This window comes from Cyanistes caeruleus, chromosome Z, assembly GCF_971803275.1.
Source record: "Cyanistes caeruleus chromosome Z, bCyaCae1.hap1.1, whole genome shotgun sequence".
In the NCBI taxonomy this organism is placed as follows: Eukaryota; Metazoa; Chordata; class Aves; order Passeriformes; family Paridae; genus Cyanistes; species Cyanistes caeruleus.
In genome coordinates, this window is record NC_141732.1 from 49,086,204 (window position 1) to 49,102,606 (window position 16,403).

At 39.0% G+C, this 16,403-nt stretch overlaps 1 long non-coding RNA gene across 1 annotated transcript in view; it reads left to right on the top strand.

Moving 5' to 3' along the window:
- LOC111922472 (uncharacterized) overlaps positions 1-8,362 on the top strand; it is a 30,992-nt gene extending 22,630 nt beyond the window's left edge. The window contains exon 3 of the long non-coding RNA XR_015281010.1: positions 8,317-8,362. This is a non-coding gene — a long non-coding RNA (uncharacterized LOC111922472). The remainder of the gene's footprint in view (positions 1-8,316) is intronic.
- The last annotated feature ends 8,041 nt before the right edge of the window (positions 8,363-16,403 follow it).

Sequence of the window (16,403 nt, forward strand, 5' to 3'; positions counted from 1 at the left end):
CATAATATTGCATAAAATGGTAAATTTTGTGATCAAGCACATAACATTGACTTGCAAAACACACAGACCAGTGTTACAGCTGAGATCCCTCTCTTCTGTAGCTCTCTTATTAACATTCTTTATTTTAAAATTTCTTCTATGAAGTTTTTTTAGAAACAGCAGTCTTATCCAGAGGGTCCTGGTATTTGTCTTGCTTCAGATTGATGCCAGGATGGTTTATGCCCTTGTATTTATTGATACTTGAAGGATTTCCTCAGACAACCTGCCCCCACTTTTCAAGTACAGAGTCTGTCTTGAGGCTGGCAAATTCCTCCAGTATGTTTTGACTACTAATCTGAGGGTTCAAGCCCCACAGTAGTCTATAACTAGCCTCATACTTTTGACGTTTTCCCCCCACTAATATTTAATTTTATGCCCTTCTGAGACTTTGCTTTGGAGGAACTATATGAGGATTGTTATTCCTGAAAGAGTTAATATTTCAGGGAAAAATAGAAAAACAGGTCCATGGGCCAAGTGGGTTACACCAAGCTGTTCACCTCCCAAGCACCTAAAAGGCTTCTAGTCTGGTGGTTCACATGGACCTGCTATGGCATATTTTGCATTTAGCATTAAGGTCCTTCGAATTAAGCGGGGGAAGGAGGGAAATTTGGCTTGTTGGTAGAAAGTCTTGCTGTCAAAAGGAAACTTCTAAATTGTTTTGGGGAGAAATCTAACCTGACTACAGTGAATGCGTGGAGCAAGGCCAGTGGAGGGCCATGAAGATGGCCAGAGAGTTGAAGCACCTCTTCTGTGAAGAGAGACAGAGAGAGCTGGGGATGTTCAGCCTGGAGGAAATAAGGCTTCAGGGAGACCTTAGAGCAGCCTCCCAGTACCTGAAGGGGCTCTACAAGAAAGCTGGACCTTTTGACAAGGGCATACAGAGCTAGGATAAGGGAGAATGGCTTTAAACTGAAACAGGGTGGGTTTTAATAAGCTATGAGGGATAATTTCTTTGCTGTGAAGGTGGTGAGGCACTTGAACTATTTACCTGTAGAAGCTGTGGCTGCTCCATTTCCAGCAGTGTTCAAGGCCAAGTTGGATGTCAGGTTGAGAAATCTAGTCTAGTGAAAGGTGTCCTTCCCCATGGCAGGGAGGGTTAGAACTTTAAGTCACCTTCCAACCCAAACCATTCTATGATTCTGTAACAGGAAACTATAGTATTCAAAATGTGCAGGGGAAAACATGCAAATGTCTTTTTCTAGAAACAGAAAAGAAGCACAAACAGGAAGTCCCCAGATGTTAAGAACCTTCCCAGAGAGAGTCTTTAAGACTAATGGAGAACATAAAATTACTCTGGCATGTTAGTGCTGTTAAAACATAACTGTCTTCCCTAACTTAACACTTGTGGCCTTGAACGCTCCTGGAGATGGCACATACACTTCTCTTGGCAGCATGTTCCACTGCCTCCTGTATTCCAGTGTGTTACTGCCCTGTGATATATTCATACATATTCACATTTTTGAGAAAAATTCTTCTGGTCTGGAAAATTCAGCTAAGTGGTTTTAACATTCTCCAAGGTGCAGAATAATTTACTGAAATATAAAGAATAAAGGTCAGTAAAACTTGATACTGTCCTGCAGACATGGATGCAAATTTTGCCATGGAATCTCATGGGTCAACACTGGATTTTATGAAGCTCGGCACTTTCTAGCTTTAAACTCTATGAGTTTTGATTTTGATTTGTTAATGTTTTTTGTTTAGAAAATTATGTGAAAGGTCAGGTTTTTTTCTTGATCTAATTTCATCTTCAGAAATATTTACCTGCAAGCAGGGATCTCTGATGATGAGATCCATCTCCACCAATCTTCCATCCACAGTATCACTCTCAAAGTTGCTGTTTGTTAAAAAGCACGCAAGTTATCCTATTAATTTCAAGTAATAAGTCACTTAAGCCCTTGCCCTCTACTAGGAGTGTTGAATATAGGTTTCCATTTGTCTTTGTCTGGCACGGCAGACACAATTTGGTTGGAGGTCAGATGTGTAGTTTGATACTGTAATTGTTTTCTGTATAAATATTGTCATGAGAGCAAAGCATACAAAAACAATAGTCTCTGTCTGTGACTGGACAGATCTAGCTTCTACAAATAAAGCTTTTACATATTACTTATGGTTGTGAAAGAATTCTTTAACAGCCCTGCTTAAAAATAGACACCTGCTATTGAAACTTCCTTTATATGATACTTAGTTAAGCTTACACTTTACTAGTTTGCATTGCATCAATATGCTCAGTGCCACTAATCCTCATCCTTTAGATTCTTAAGACTAAGATACCTTCATTTAGAGGAAACTCAAACTAAATGGACAAGTAACCCCCCTGTGAAGTTCTTTGGCATTGTTTGCTATATATGTGACAGCAGAAATAAAGAGCAAATTGCCTTACAGACGTATTTTTGTTTACTTAAATAAGTGTTCTATGATGTAAAATACCATTTTGAAGGTACAGATTACTCACTTGTATTTAGAAATTTGGACCACAGAACCATCACCCAGCAGTCATTTCTTTTCCTTTGTCAAAATATTAGTGTAGCTGGTTTTATGTTAAACAAATATACTTCACCTGACACATACTTTAGACAGAACCGGTGATTAAAGACTACTTTTTTATTTTATTGCCGACACAGATGTCTTCTTTGTGCATTTGCTTTATCTTCCTTGACACTGTCCCTTTTTGTTTCAGTAGCAAAGCAGAAGTAGAATGTGAGTGGATTGGAGGAGAAGTGCTGAAAATTTGCAGTCCTTCCATTGCATCAGCTCCATTGGATGGAAAACACCAGGAGTGGGGTGGGAGTGGGAAGGCTGGGTGGACCTAGAGGAAATCCTCTAGGAAATGGAAGTTCAGACCCAAGCAGTCAGACCATGCTTCCAAGTCAGGGTGTTTTAAGCAAACTGCAAAGATTTTGAGCAATTCCCCTTTAGTTTATGCTTAGTGTTCACGTCAGCAGAGGCTGAACAAAAGCCTATGACTTGAAGGAGAAAGCTAGTAGATTTGTCTTGAGCATCACTCTGAGGATGTGCAATACTAGTAACACCAAAGGCAACAACAAACCTTGGAATGGATGGAGCATATAGTGAAATTTATTCAGATTAGGCATGTAGATAATTATACATGAATAACAGTGCTAAGTTACATCCATAGGCTAAATCACATCCATAGTATTGAATTCTCCCAACCTCAAAGACAAGTGAATCAGCTTTTGGTAGCTCCTAAAGCCTTCCTGGTAACCACCTGAGAGAGCAATATTTGCCATGAACCAGGGGCCATGTTGAAGTAGTGAAACATTATGTAACTGCATTGAACAGTTTTCTGGCACTGTCCATTAAATGATGAAGACTCAGTCATGAAATCCATGTTAATAAAATCCATACTTCAGGGTTAGATAAGCCCTCAGAGCTGTATGTTCAAATGGCAGTAGCTCTGATATTGCCTTCTATACAATCTACTTGGGAGTACACTGTTTCTTCTTTAAAGCTAAGGGAAGTAGCTGGAACAGGAGATACCCTTTGTTAAACTGTGAGATTTTGAATCTGTTCAAAACCAAAGGAGAAGCCTACCAGAGATGGAAAAGAGGACAAGTACCAAGAGAACTACAGAGACATTGTCAAGACATGTAGAAATAAAGTTAGAGAACCAAAATCTACACTTAAAAATTGTCCAGAGATGTCAAAAACTTTAAGAAATGGTTCATTGGGTACACAAGATATGTAAACAGCAAGCAGAAACAGAAAGAAAATATTGACCCTCTCTTAAATGTGAGGGAAATTCATCACCAAGAACACTGAAAAGGCAGAAGTTCTCAATTGCTCCTTTAACAATGTCATCACCAGAACAGTTGGGCCCCAAATCTTGGGAACAAAAACCCAGATTGATAAAAACACAGACCCACCATCAGTTGAGGAGTGCTGGGACATGAACTTTTACAGAAGCTTGGCCCCTATAAATTCACAGGGCCTGACCATATCCATGCAAGAGTATTGGAGAGCTGGCTAGTGTCATTATGAGGCTGCTTTCCATGATATTTGAGATGATGTGGAGGCTGTAAGACTGGAATAAAGCTAATGCCACTGCACCATGACCCAGGAAATTATAGATCTATCAGTCTTACCTTATGCCCTGGAAAAGTTACACAATGAATCCTCCTGGGACCCATCAAAAGTCAAATGACTCACATAACTGGGGGAAGCCAGCATGGATTCATCAAGGGCAAATCATGTTTGGTAAGACTGGGTGCTTTCTATGACTAAGGAGGGCCAGCTGTGGACATTGTCTACTCCTATTTCTCCATGGTTTTTGACATGGTTTCCCACAGCCTTTGGCTACAGAAACTGATCCACTGTGGTCTGGACAAATGGTCCATAAGGTGAGGAACTGGCTGAAAGGAGGCACTCAGAGCAGGATGATAAATGGCTTGTTTTCCAATCAACAACCTGGCACAGCTGGGGTTCCCCAGGGATTGATTTGGGCCCAACACTGTTTCATATCTTCATAACTATGTGAAAGATGTGATCAAATCTACCATGGTGAAGTTTGCTGAGGATATTAAAGTGGAGGGGTGGATGCTGTGAAACAGACAGCCACTCTGCAGGAAGACCTGGATAGGCTGGAAGAGTGAACCACATGAAATTCAACAAGGTCAAGTTGTGAAATTAGGCATCTGGGAAAACATAATACAGGACTGCAGTACAGGCCAGGATCTTATCTGGCTGGGGAGCAGCTCCATGGAAAGGGACCTAGGGGTCCTTGTGGACACTGAACTTGATAAGATTGAGCAGTGTGCTGATGCAGCAAAGAAAGACTGAAATCCTGGGCTGTATCAACAAGGGTATCACCAGCAGAGGTGAAGAGCTCACAGTTGTCAGGCCACAACTGAGTATTTTGTTCTGTTTTGATCTCTGCTATACAGAAAAGATGTGGAAAGGCTAGACAGAGTCCAGAGAATGACCACAAAGATGATCAGAGGACAGGAAAGCCTGTCATGTGAGGAAAGACTTAGGGGAGCCCTTATTACCATGTTTCAATATTTGAAGGGTGGCTATAAAGGAGATGAAGACTTGCTTTTTACAAGGAGTTACATAGAAAAGATGAGGGGCAATAGGTTCAAGTTTCTCCTTGGGATATTGCAATTAGCTACAAGAGGAAAATTTTTCATAATGGGAGCAATAAGCCATTGGCCTAATCTCCATAGCCCAAACATTGGAAACTTTTGAGTTTTAGTAAGGTTTTTTTTTAAGGTTTAGATGGTACCGGCCCATCTTGTCTGGACTGTGCTTTTGCCAAGAAAGGTTGGACCAAGCGAACCTTGAGGTTCCTTCTAGCTGATGTTCTGTGAGCTTAGGATTCTATGGTTCATACCAAGTACAGTCCCATATAGTCTGAGTAAACTTCTGTCACCTGGCTCACAACATTGCTCCAAGCAAAGAAATGTGAGAGAAGTAACTGCACTAGAGAGAGATCAGTTTCAAATGGGATGAATCAATCTACAGTTTTGTTGTTGAGAAAGGGGTATGGCAATGGTCTCCTTCCTTTTTACATTTTTCCCTGCAAGTGTCACACTCTCACTGTGTACTGCCTGCCACCTCAGTCACTCTCCACTCTTCAGTGGGAGCTGGTACCAGCTGTGAGTTTGGAGGATGAGCAGAAATTAAGACACCTCATTTGACAACAGTGGTCGGCTTTTATGATGGATGAGCATGTTGGTAAACTGAAGCTTGAAATACCTTAAGGATTATCTCAGTCTTTACCTTTACAAATATATTCTTTGGAAAAAATGTGAAAGAAATACCAACTCAAGAAAATATTTCATCCATCTCATTATTGAGACAACACAACTGTGGTTATTTTAGCCTATTAGTTACCCATGTGTTACCCACACAGTGATTCAACATTATTTCCATTACTGCTGGCCCACCAGAAGAGATGAAACTCATCTGTAGTCTATGTGGCCTTTTGGAGAAACAAAAGGGAAAGACCATTATTGGGAACCACCACAGAGGTTTTTTCTGGTGGACGTAACTGAGAAAGTGTGATATATAACAAAGGGTTTCACAACACTGGCACATTGAGGAGCATCAATAGAAGTCAGCTGCTTGTGCTAGAATAAATGGGCAAAAAGCAGCCAGATGTCCTGGTAGCAAGAGGACTGGCTTTGGTGAGCACATATCCAAGTGAATCAGTGGGGACATCTCTATTTACACCGAGTAAAACAATTTAAAGGTAGGAGACTCTTCTTGCTTGTCAGACCAACTTTCCTGCTACTCAGTTTAATGCTACTGCCATTTTGCCATGTCTTACAAAACAAAACTCATTACAAGTTTTCTGGCTTGAGTTGCTCAGATTTTTTGTACTCTTACAGCATGGGTCTGGAAACTATTAATAGAGGAATGCTGATCAGCTCAAAACTGATTTATCTGGAAGAGATCCTGAAAACTGCAGAGTTAATAGGATTTAGGGAGGAAGGGACTTGGAATAGTTCACAGGCACCAAATGACCAGAAGCTGGGCTCTTCTGATGCAAATTGTGTGACCTAGACACCCAGTTTCCATTAAAATACTCTAAGATTTGGTCTCTCAAGGCCTTTTTATTTACAAAGACTTCGTTCCCTTTGGCCTTCAAAGTTGTCTACAGGAGCTAGTAGTTGCTGACAATGTTGTCACATCAGCCTCTTTTTAAAGAAAGTTGATTTTTGAAAGATGTTTTTAATAACCTTTAGAATGCTATGACAAAGCAATGGCTTCACAAACGGTTACATAGGAAACATCCCCTAATGTTTTCTTGACTAATTTGCCATTGTTTGTTTCTAGAAAGTAAAAAAAAAGGTGTTTGCGTGCTCTGGTCGTTCCAGCTCTCAAAAAGGTGAAGAATTCACCAAAAAATTGTCATCCATGGTGAGATAGGGGTTCCTCTCCTCCAGTCCTCCAAGGGCTAGGTGTTATACTTTGAGCATAGGGTGATGCCCACCTGTGTGTTCAGCAGTGTTCTGTCAGACTCCAGGAACTAACATCAGCAGCAAGGTGTTTTTCCAGACTGAAATACAAATTAAAATCTCGTGCATGGCCACATGAATGATTATTTACTTCAATCAATCCATCATACACAGATTTCCATTCAGGATTTTAATGGAGAAATGTTTAATATTTAATACTAAACCCTCTTGTAGGTCTTGTTGTTACAAAACTAATTCATCCTCTGGTCTAGCTCAAAGCTACACTGAGGCTCTCCCTAAGTGATTCCTTTACAAGCAAATCCATCACTTTCTAAATATAACTTTTTTAAGGTGCAGATCTTTGCAGCTGCTGACATGTTTTAAAACGTGTACCTTTTCTTTAATGAGAAACATCCCAAGTATCATACAGTCTCCGTGGAGAACAAAATCCTTTGCTATTTTCTTAGCTTTCTTGAGGTCAAGATAATTGTAATAGACAGCACACACTTTGCAGCAGCTGTAACTATTGGAATCACTATAGGAAGCAAGTAAGTACGTAAGGGTTGGTTATTGGGGTTTTTTTTTTAAGGTGTACTGGATTAGTAGAAAAAACCGTGTGATCCAGTGAGTGAAGTCTTTATACATTGTAGCTCACTTTAGTCAGAGCGTGGCTGGTAGCCAAAGGGTGCTCCAAGAGAGAAGCAGTGCTCCTCTATGTTTGCCTCCTTCTAGTGGAAGAGAGATAGAGAACATGGCTTCTTCTCTTCACCTCCTGGTTTAGCTGTTCCCTTGCGGAGTGGCTGGGAATGGATAATTACTGCAATACCCTCAAGTGTAAGTGTTCTTACAGAAGCAATTCCACACAGAAGCATTCCAATTCCATAACCTGGCATGTATCTTATGTTCTAGTAGATAAGACCATATCACATTTGCTATATATCCCTGACAACAGAAAGCAATAAACTTGAAGCCAGATTATTTTTAAATTGCTAAAGAAGGTAGGGCAGAAAAGGTATGCTGGCTTGTAATGAACATCCAGATTTTGGGTATCAAAGATATCTACATCCCACAGAAAAAGCTGAATCTTTGTTATTCAGATCTCCTGTATTGTAACTTCAGGCCCTTAAATGCAGCTCAGAATTGGATTGTACTTGGGGTCTCCATTAGTTTTGATAAGTTACTTTCTTCTTTTTCTGGCAGCTTCTTTGATGAATACCATTTCAGTGCTTTATAAATCTGTGTTCAGGCAAAAAAGGTGCCTTTAGTGTGATGATAGATGTTTCAATAGCTTTTCTCAGAAACTGATGCAGGATTTTAAACAGGATTTTTTAAACAGAGACCTCCTTCTTTCTTCTAGATGTCTTCTGATTTACAAACTGGAGAAGTCAGCAAGCTTCACTTTCAGAGCTACTGGACACCTTTGTCACCATATGAAATCAAGTCCTGTTTATGCCTTTTATGTGCCAGTATAATTTATATGTCAGTGAATTTTGTAAGAAAAGTTGCAAAATAGCAAGGAAACCTCATAACTCCCCAGAGAAGTATACACAACCCATTTGTTTTCTCACAAAACTAAATAGAATTAACGGGCATTGTGGAGCCACAGTCCCTGGAAAACATCAACACTCTGACAGTTTCTTCCAGTTAACTGTTCTGAACATAACAGTTTCTTCCAGTCATCTAATCAGAAATTAAGTGTTTACAAGCCAGAGCACAGAATCCCTTAATCTCATTTGCAGAGCAATTGTGCGTCAGGACATCAGTATTTAGACTAATATTGTCCTGTGATATTTTCCTAATCTATCCATTTCAAAATAATGGGCTAGGATAGGATAATAATAGTATTTTTGGCAATTGCTGTCAGCTAAAGACCATTCCTAATTTGTATTTCATTCTTTTATATTGCCAAAGGAGGAAGCATATGTCTATCTATATCAAAATGTTACCAGCAGGTGCCTGTCTATTAAGCCAGGTGATGTTCTTTGTTATCATGTAATACTGTATTTTAGCAAACCATTATATATCTTTAACCATGTCTTTGTGTACATGCAGAGTTAATATACAGGGAACTGTACATTGAAAACAAATATAAATTTAAAAATAGTACAATACTTTGATTCTGTCAAACTGCTTGACGAATTTTGTCTCTTCTTTCTATCAGCACAAACCAAAATGGATACATATGAAAGCACTTATGAGAAGTGAGGTGAAATTTAATGACACACTCTTGTCCAAAACTCTTGTCTAACAAAACATACTTCCCAGGAAAAAACAAGTAGAATTCCACAACAAATTGTTTTCAAGAAACTTAGCAGTGCAGCAGAGGGAAAACACATAATTTCTGCTTTCCTTGGAGACATACAAAGAATGAAAATAGATACTAAATTGTCATCAGCATAATTCCCAGCATCATCATCACAGAAAAATTCCTGTTTCACTTTCCACTCAATAGGAACTTGAAGAACTGAAAGGATATAGGATTGGGTCCCATACTTTCAGAGCCATTGTTGTGACAGATATATATAGTCCTTCACAAAGAGAAAGATCATGACTGAACTTGCAGGGTATAAGTGTTTAAGATTTAGATAGGTAGTTTCCTAAAATGCTACAAAACTTTGAATGATCCACAGTAATATTATGAGTGTATTTTTCTCAATCATACTGGAGATTTCTGCACCCAAAATATATTTCTTTACTGGATAGACACATGTGACTGACTCCTCATAAGCTAGGAGGAAATTTTGGAGAAGCAGAAATAGCCTCTGACAGCTGAGGCAGGAATGAACAAGAAAAAAAAATGTGTTGTGAGTGGCAGCTCTTAAATTTGTTTACATACTTTTTTTCTATTTTTTTTTCTTTGACTCCTGATGCTACAATGGTAAGTATGCATTATTTCCATTATTGTTATTCTTGCAGCATTCTAAGGGTGTTACTTTCATACAGTCAGTTTTCCTGCGTGGTACTAATGGGTGGCAACTGTGTGTTTTCCTAAGGAGTGGTTGTCATTGATCAAATTTCTCTTTGTAGCTACAGTTTGCTTGTTCATTTGGTGGCTGTCTTCCAGTTTTCCAAAAGAACCCACCTCTTCTAGCAGAATAAAATTAGAGGAAGATGCTTGCTTCCAAATGAAGAAAACTGAAGTGATACAGGCTAGTCAAAAAGAAATTGAAGTGCACTGAATGAGTTTGGGCCAGCCATTTTGTGTCTTAGCTTACCAGTGATTGAATAATTCTCTTCTGTCTTGACTCTTCAAATATTCTGAATTTCAGTATGGAACTGTGAATGGAAAAAAGAAATATCTCTGTATATGTGTACATTTATGTATGGAGAAATGAGTGTGTGTGCGAGTGCATGAACACGTGCATTGTAAAACTAAGTGGGTTTGGCAATTTTAGACTCCCTTACAGATAGAAATTATCCAACTAACAGTGAAATGGGATATAAATTATATACACTAAAGTCAATATACTGCTATAATTGTTAAGAATTACTAAAACTGTGGGAAAAAAATAGAGGGCCTTTTTCCCAAATATTTTTTACTTGGAGTGGACTTGAGAGGAAAAATGGACAATGGGAAAGTGGACATGGGCTCTTTGAGGAGGGACAGAAAGATTAGAGGAAGGTTAGGAATGTGAATTTGCTTTTCTACAGAAATTCCAAATTATCTTTGTTGTGAGAAATAACACTAACATCACACTGTCATTTACTGATAGATCATGCTAGAGGGGGAGTCTGTCTTATTAAAATATTATTATTAAAATATTCCCTACAGGTTCAGTGATTAGAGACATTTCCTTAAGGAAATATCTGTGGAAACATGGCCAGAACTTCTCTATATCACCCCTCATTAGGAAAATTTAACTGGCTAACAGTTTAGAGCATAAAAATCAGGCATCTTCCAGTGTGGTTTGCATCCTTTTTCTAACAGTTATTAAGTACTTAAGGAACTTTTTGATATGCCTGTAGAAGCCTGCCTTATTATTTCTCAGCTTTTCTCTGCTGTTTCTGTCAGGTTGAAATACTACTGGTTACGAAATGATCCCCACTTAAGATCTAGTAGTAGGATAAAACGCCCATCAAAAAATCCCTTAATACAGATATGTGAAGTGAAACCAAAAACCTTGCATCAAAAAGGAAAATATAGTTATTGTTATCACATCTGTCAAAAGAATTACCCTGTTTCAGTCAAACTCTTTTGCACTAGTTCCTGTAATAAAGGATCTAAAGGATGACTCCAGGAAGAGATCAACTTGTTAACAGAACACCGTATATTGACTGTGTTCAAAAAGTCTGTATATTCAGCAAATCTCCATTGTAACACACCCTCTGCTATTGTAAGAACAGTAGTTCCTGTGGTGAGTATTTGACTCCAGTCTGAACTGTATCTTTTGCACTACAGAACTTCAAAGTCAGCCACTTCAGAGAAACGAGATGGAAATGCTTTTCCTTTAACTCTGTGCTTCACTGTTTAATGAAGAGTTCTGTCTTTAAAAGGCCAGTGCAGCTACAGCAACAGAAAGTAAGGATAACAGGATAGACCTGGTCCAGGCAATGTTTAAGAATAGCAAGTTTATCCTGGTGATATTGAAAATATAATCTGTACATAAATAGGACAGGTTCAAGATTTTCATCACCTGTGTTATTGTAAAAATTGTGCAACTCTGCTGAAAACAATGATTTTGGGGGACTGCTTGACACTAGATTTATGCCTGGTCTTCCAGCATCTGTAGAGTTTTTCTAAAACTACAGAAGAAAAATAAGTGTTTGGTTTACTCCTCCCAGACCTTGCCTTTCTCTGCAATAGGAAGGGTTGAGGATTAGCTAAATTTAATTTGTTCTGGCTCAAAGGTCAGCAATGGCAGGCATTTGCTGGGTATTTGACTTTAAGCTCATCTCTTTCTAATAAAAAAATAAAGGAAACGTAAGGAGGACACTAATGTAAAAGCTGTAAACTGTTGGCTTATCCTTTTTATGCATGCACCTAATGTTCTTATTTTACAATTTTACCATTCCCACAAGACTACAACTGTTACTATACAGGCACAAGCAATTGATGTGTGCTGACTGTGATGGTAACATGAAATTGACTACATTAGAATGCTCTGGTTAATAACAGATGAAACTCTATGTCAGCAAAAGTTTGTCTGGGGCAAACAATGCAATTCTTTTTACAAAATCAAAGATCTAAAGTTAGAGGTAGAATATGATTCTGTCCTTGCTTATCTTTCTTTTACAATGCACCTAGGCTAGTGAAAAGCTTAGAAGAAGAATCAGTATGAGAGCTGGTGTTTGTGCATATAGGTCTGTGTGTGTACATAATGTACAAATATACATGTCCTGATTAACATAAAATTCCTTATTATTCTTGATCCTGATTGAACAAAATTTTACAGTGATGAACACATCATAATTTTGCCAAGAACTCCATCTATAAACTGCTCCTTTCGGGTTTGGTTGGTAATTTTTCAGGTTTACTCTCTCTTCTGAGACGTTTGCTGGTGTGTTTGTGTGTGTGTGTGTGTTTGTGTGTGTGTGTGTGTGTGTTTGTGTGTGTGTGTGTGTGTGTGTGTGTGTATGTGTGTGTGTGTGTGTGTGTTTGTGTATGTGTGTGTGTGTGTGTGTGTGTGTGTTTGTGTGTATGTGTGTGTGTGTGTGTGTGTTTGTGTATGTGTGTGTGTGTGTGTGTGTGTGTGTGTGTATGTGTGTGTGTGTGTGTGTGTGTTTGTGTGTGTGTGTTTGTGTGTGTGTGTGTTTGTGTGTGTGTGTGTGTTTGTGTGTGTATGTGTGTGTGTGTGTTTGTGTGTGTGTTTGTGTGTGTGTTTGTGTGTGTGTGTGTTTGTGTGTGTGTGTGTTTGTGTGTGTGTGTGTGTTTGTGTGTGTGTGTGTGTGTATGTGTGTGTGTTTGTGTGTGTGTGTTTGTGTTTGTGTGTTTGTGTGTGTGTGTGTGTGTGTTTGTGTGTGTGTGTGTGTGTTTGTGTGTGTGTGTTTGTGTTTGTGTGTGTATGTGTGTGTGTGTGTGTGTTTGTGTGTGTATGTGTGTGTGTGTGTGTGTTTGTGTGTGTGTGTTTGTGTTTGTGTGTTCGTGTGTGTGTGTGTGTGTGTTTGTGTGTGTGTGTTTGTGTTTGTGTGTTTGTGTGTGTGTGTGTGTGTGTGTTTGTGTATGTGTGTGTGTGTGTTTGTGTGTGTATGTGTGTGTGTTTGTGTGTGTATGTGTGTGTGTGTGTGTGTGTGTGTGTGTGTGTGTGTGTGTGTAACCTGTGTAAATCAGGGCAGTTTAATTTAAGCTAACAGAACCGTGCTAACTGGCCCCCACTTGTAATCAAGAACCAATTCTTTTAATGTTGAAGCTCCTGCTCAGAATGCACTTATCACTGGGAGAAAAAAGATTGCACCAAACAGTATGACTGTTGTAAATGAAGATAGCTGTGCTGATTTCAGTGGAGCTCTGCCAGTGGATACCACCTAAGGGTTTGGTAAAATAGTTTCAGGCAAAGAAGGTACATTCCTTTCAGAGGATTAATTATGTTTTATATGCACTTACTGGGTACTTTTGGGGTAAGTTGGCTACATTATAAAAAGCAGGTAATAAAAAGAAGAAAGTAACCAGAATTTGTAGGTGGTCCATTTTATTGGACTAAAAATAAAAAGCAAGCATTTGCAAATCACAGTGTCTTCCTTAAGAACTAGAGAGGAGGGCAAGTTCGAGCAGCAGAAATGAGAGCTTGGTTTTGATTCAGACTTCATAATTATATTCTGAGACAGAGATCAAAGCAGGACTTGAGCAGGAAATGGCAAAGAGAAAGTCAGGTGCAAATATCACACCCCTCTCTGTTGCCTTCATGAGCCAAAATTCAGCAGCCAGTCCAATGTGGTGAATGCATGTGATTGTTTAAAATAATTGCCTTGACTGAAGCTCATTTTTGTTTTCTTCTGACTGCGTTAGGTGGGAGTTACTGGTGATACAGGTATCCAGGTTAGTACAGCTGCCATCATTAACACCTGACAAAAAAATCCTGGAGTCTTAATTTGGGTCCTAGTCAGTCTTTCTCAGGTAAAGTGCTGCTGAAATGGGAAAAGTGGGCTTGAAGTCAATGAAGACTTACTTCCATCTACCATAATACCCTAGTGGAAAGAGAAAACACCATCCAGAGATTTCAACAGGTTGATTCACAATGAAGCAGCAGGATGTACAAGTTCAATGACTGGGGGTAGGATATTTTTCTTCCTTCATTCATTCATTCTTGTTTTCCTACTCCAGCTTTGCATAGAATGTCAGATGAAGAAGCAGTTTTGGCAAGACAATAATGAAGTGATTCAGTCTGCATACCTACAATTTTCTAAAGGGTAAAAAAGGCTGTCAAAAGAATGTTCTGGATGAAGGCTCACCCTCCAGACCAGCATCAGTGTTAAGTTTGTTAACTATCCCAGTCTTTGTTTTATCCAATACTGTTTGTTCCATGGAGTCTCTGCCCTATCAACTGCACTAGGTGGATGTGTGTCCCTTATTTGACCAGGGAAGATGAAATTGCAGCTCTTGTCTTTGCAGCTAATGGAAATGCAGCAAAATCTGTTGAAACTGGAGAATCTTCATATTTGTTTAAAATTTTTAAACATCATCCCTGTGCATAGAGACATAATAAATACACATATTTCAGACACACAAATTGGAACTTGGTTTTACTTTCTTTGGTGTCACATTCGTTTGCTAATTTGTGGGTTGGGTTTGGAATAACAACAAGCCATTTGCTGGGAAGGAGTGAATAGCTGGCCCTGGAGGTAGTAGCTAATCTGCTCTGATAGTTGCCTGCCCTGGGGGAAACCCCAGCTAGAGGGGCAGACCTACTGTACAGACCTAGCTAAGCCTCTGCTCAGTTTCTTCCTGTTAAGCTTTCCCTCCTGAAAACAGTCATCTTAAAACTCTTTGTAGAGGTGCACAAGGGATTTAGAGCAATCCCTAAGATCTCTGTGCATACAGCACAATGTACTCATTATAGAGTAAGTGAGGCAGGAGCTGTTACATAGAAAAAGGCTATGATGTATGATAAAATGGGGAAGCTCAGGAAAAATGGGGAAGTCTATTAGAGGGTACAAGTGAAGAATTTGAGACCACAGTCAGTATTCCACTCATAGAACTGGTCAATTTTAGAAATGATCGGAACATTAGTAGCCACATTTTTTTGTGTGTAAAGATTTCACTCTTTACCTTATAAGAATTTAAAACTTTCAGGAGGTTTTGTAATGGATCCTAGAGCATGTTTCGTTCTCCTCCCACTTTCAAGCACAGTCCATACAAAGCTGTACAGCACCAACTCAGACCTTCAAGGTAATCTGGTTTTGCTAACACAACAGAACTTATTTAAACTTCCTTCTTTGCCTTCACACAGTTGTTCACACAATTGTTCTCCTTGTTGCTCCTTGCTCAGTCTGTTCCTCAGACTTTATCCAAGACCAAGATCCAGCTGGTGATGGTGTCAATGGCAATTGTGCCAGATATGATTTATTTTCACAGAAAACACTAGAGTTTTTGCAGATCGTCATTTGGCAGTTTGAATTGCATTTCTCAGTGGAAAAGGAAGGGAAAGGGTAGCTGGATTCTAGTAGATATTCAGAGACTGAAGATTTACAGGGTTAGAGTGAATGCTTTGATTTCTAGTAGAAATTTCTTCAATTTCTTCTTGCTTGTAGGATTTTGGGATCAAATAAATTTGAATTCAAAGCACCTAAAGTCTCTCAGCAATGCACATTCTTGGCAACCAAATCTGGGAATTTCACACAGCTCAAGCTTTTGTCCCTGATCCCACTTGGCTTTCACCAAGTGAGCGAATTGCTAAATTTCTGCTCTTCACCTCGCTCAAGGGTTTCTCAGGTTTTTTTGTTGGGGTTTTGGTTGGTTGGTTGATTTTGGGTCTTTGTTCTCTTCCAAGTAGATGGCAGGAAGGATTACACCTTTCTCTGAGAAATTATCCATTTGATTCTCCTAGATAGGATTGCTTCTTTCCATTTCAAGTTTGCTGTGGCAGTGGTGGAAGGGGGCAATATGTCTTGTCTTCAGCTTTTGAAGATGTTTTCTTTTGGCTTTTGTAGTTTTAGTCCTTCTTTCTCTCACTAGTCAAAATTCCAAATGAGCCTTTTATTTTTGTCCAACAAGCTCTGTTTATCATCAAAGTCTTTCAGTCATTCATCATTATTAAGTTATTCCAGCCACTACATTAATTTACCAGTTGTACTAAAAGCCAGCATAAGGTAGGAAATTCCTTCTTCTGCCACCTAGATATTATTGCAATAACAGAAAAAAAGTATAAAAAGAAAATCAGTAATTCTACTTTAAACCTAACAAAAAAACAAGACACCAGTATTTTTAGGTTGCAAGCAACTGACTAGGAGTGAGAATATATTTTTCACATTCTTGTAGCAAATATGCAGCCATGTAACAGTGCTAATTAA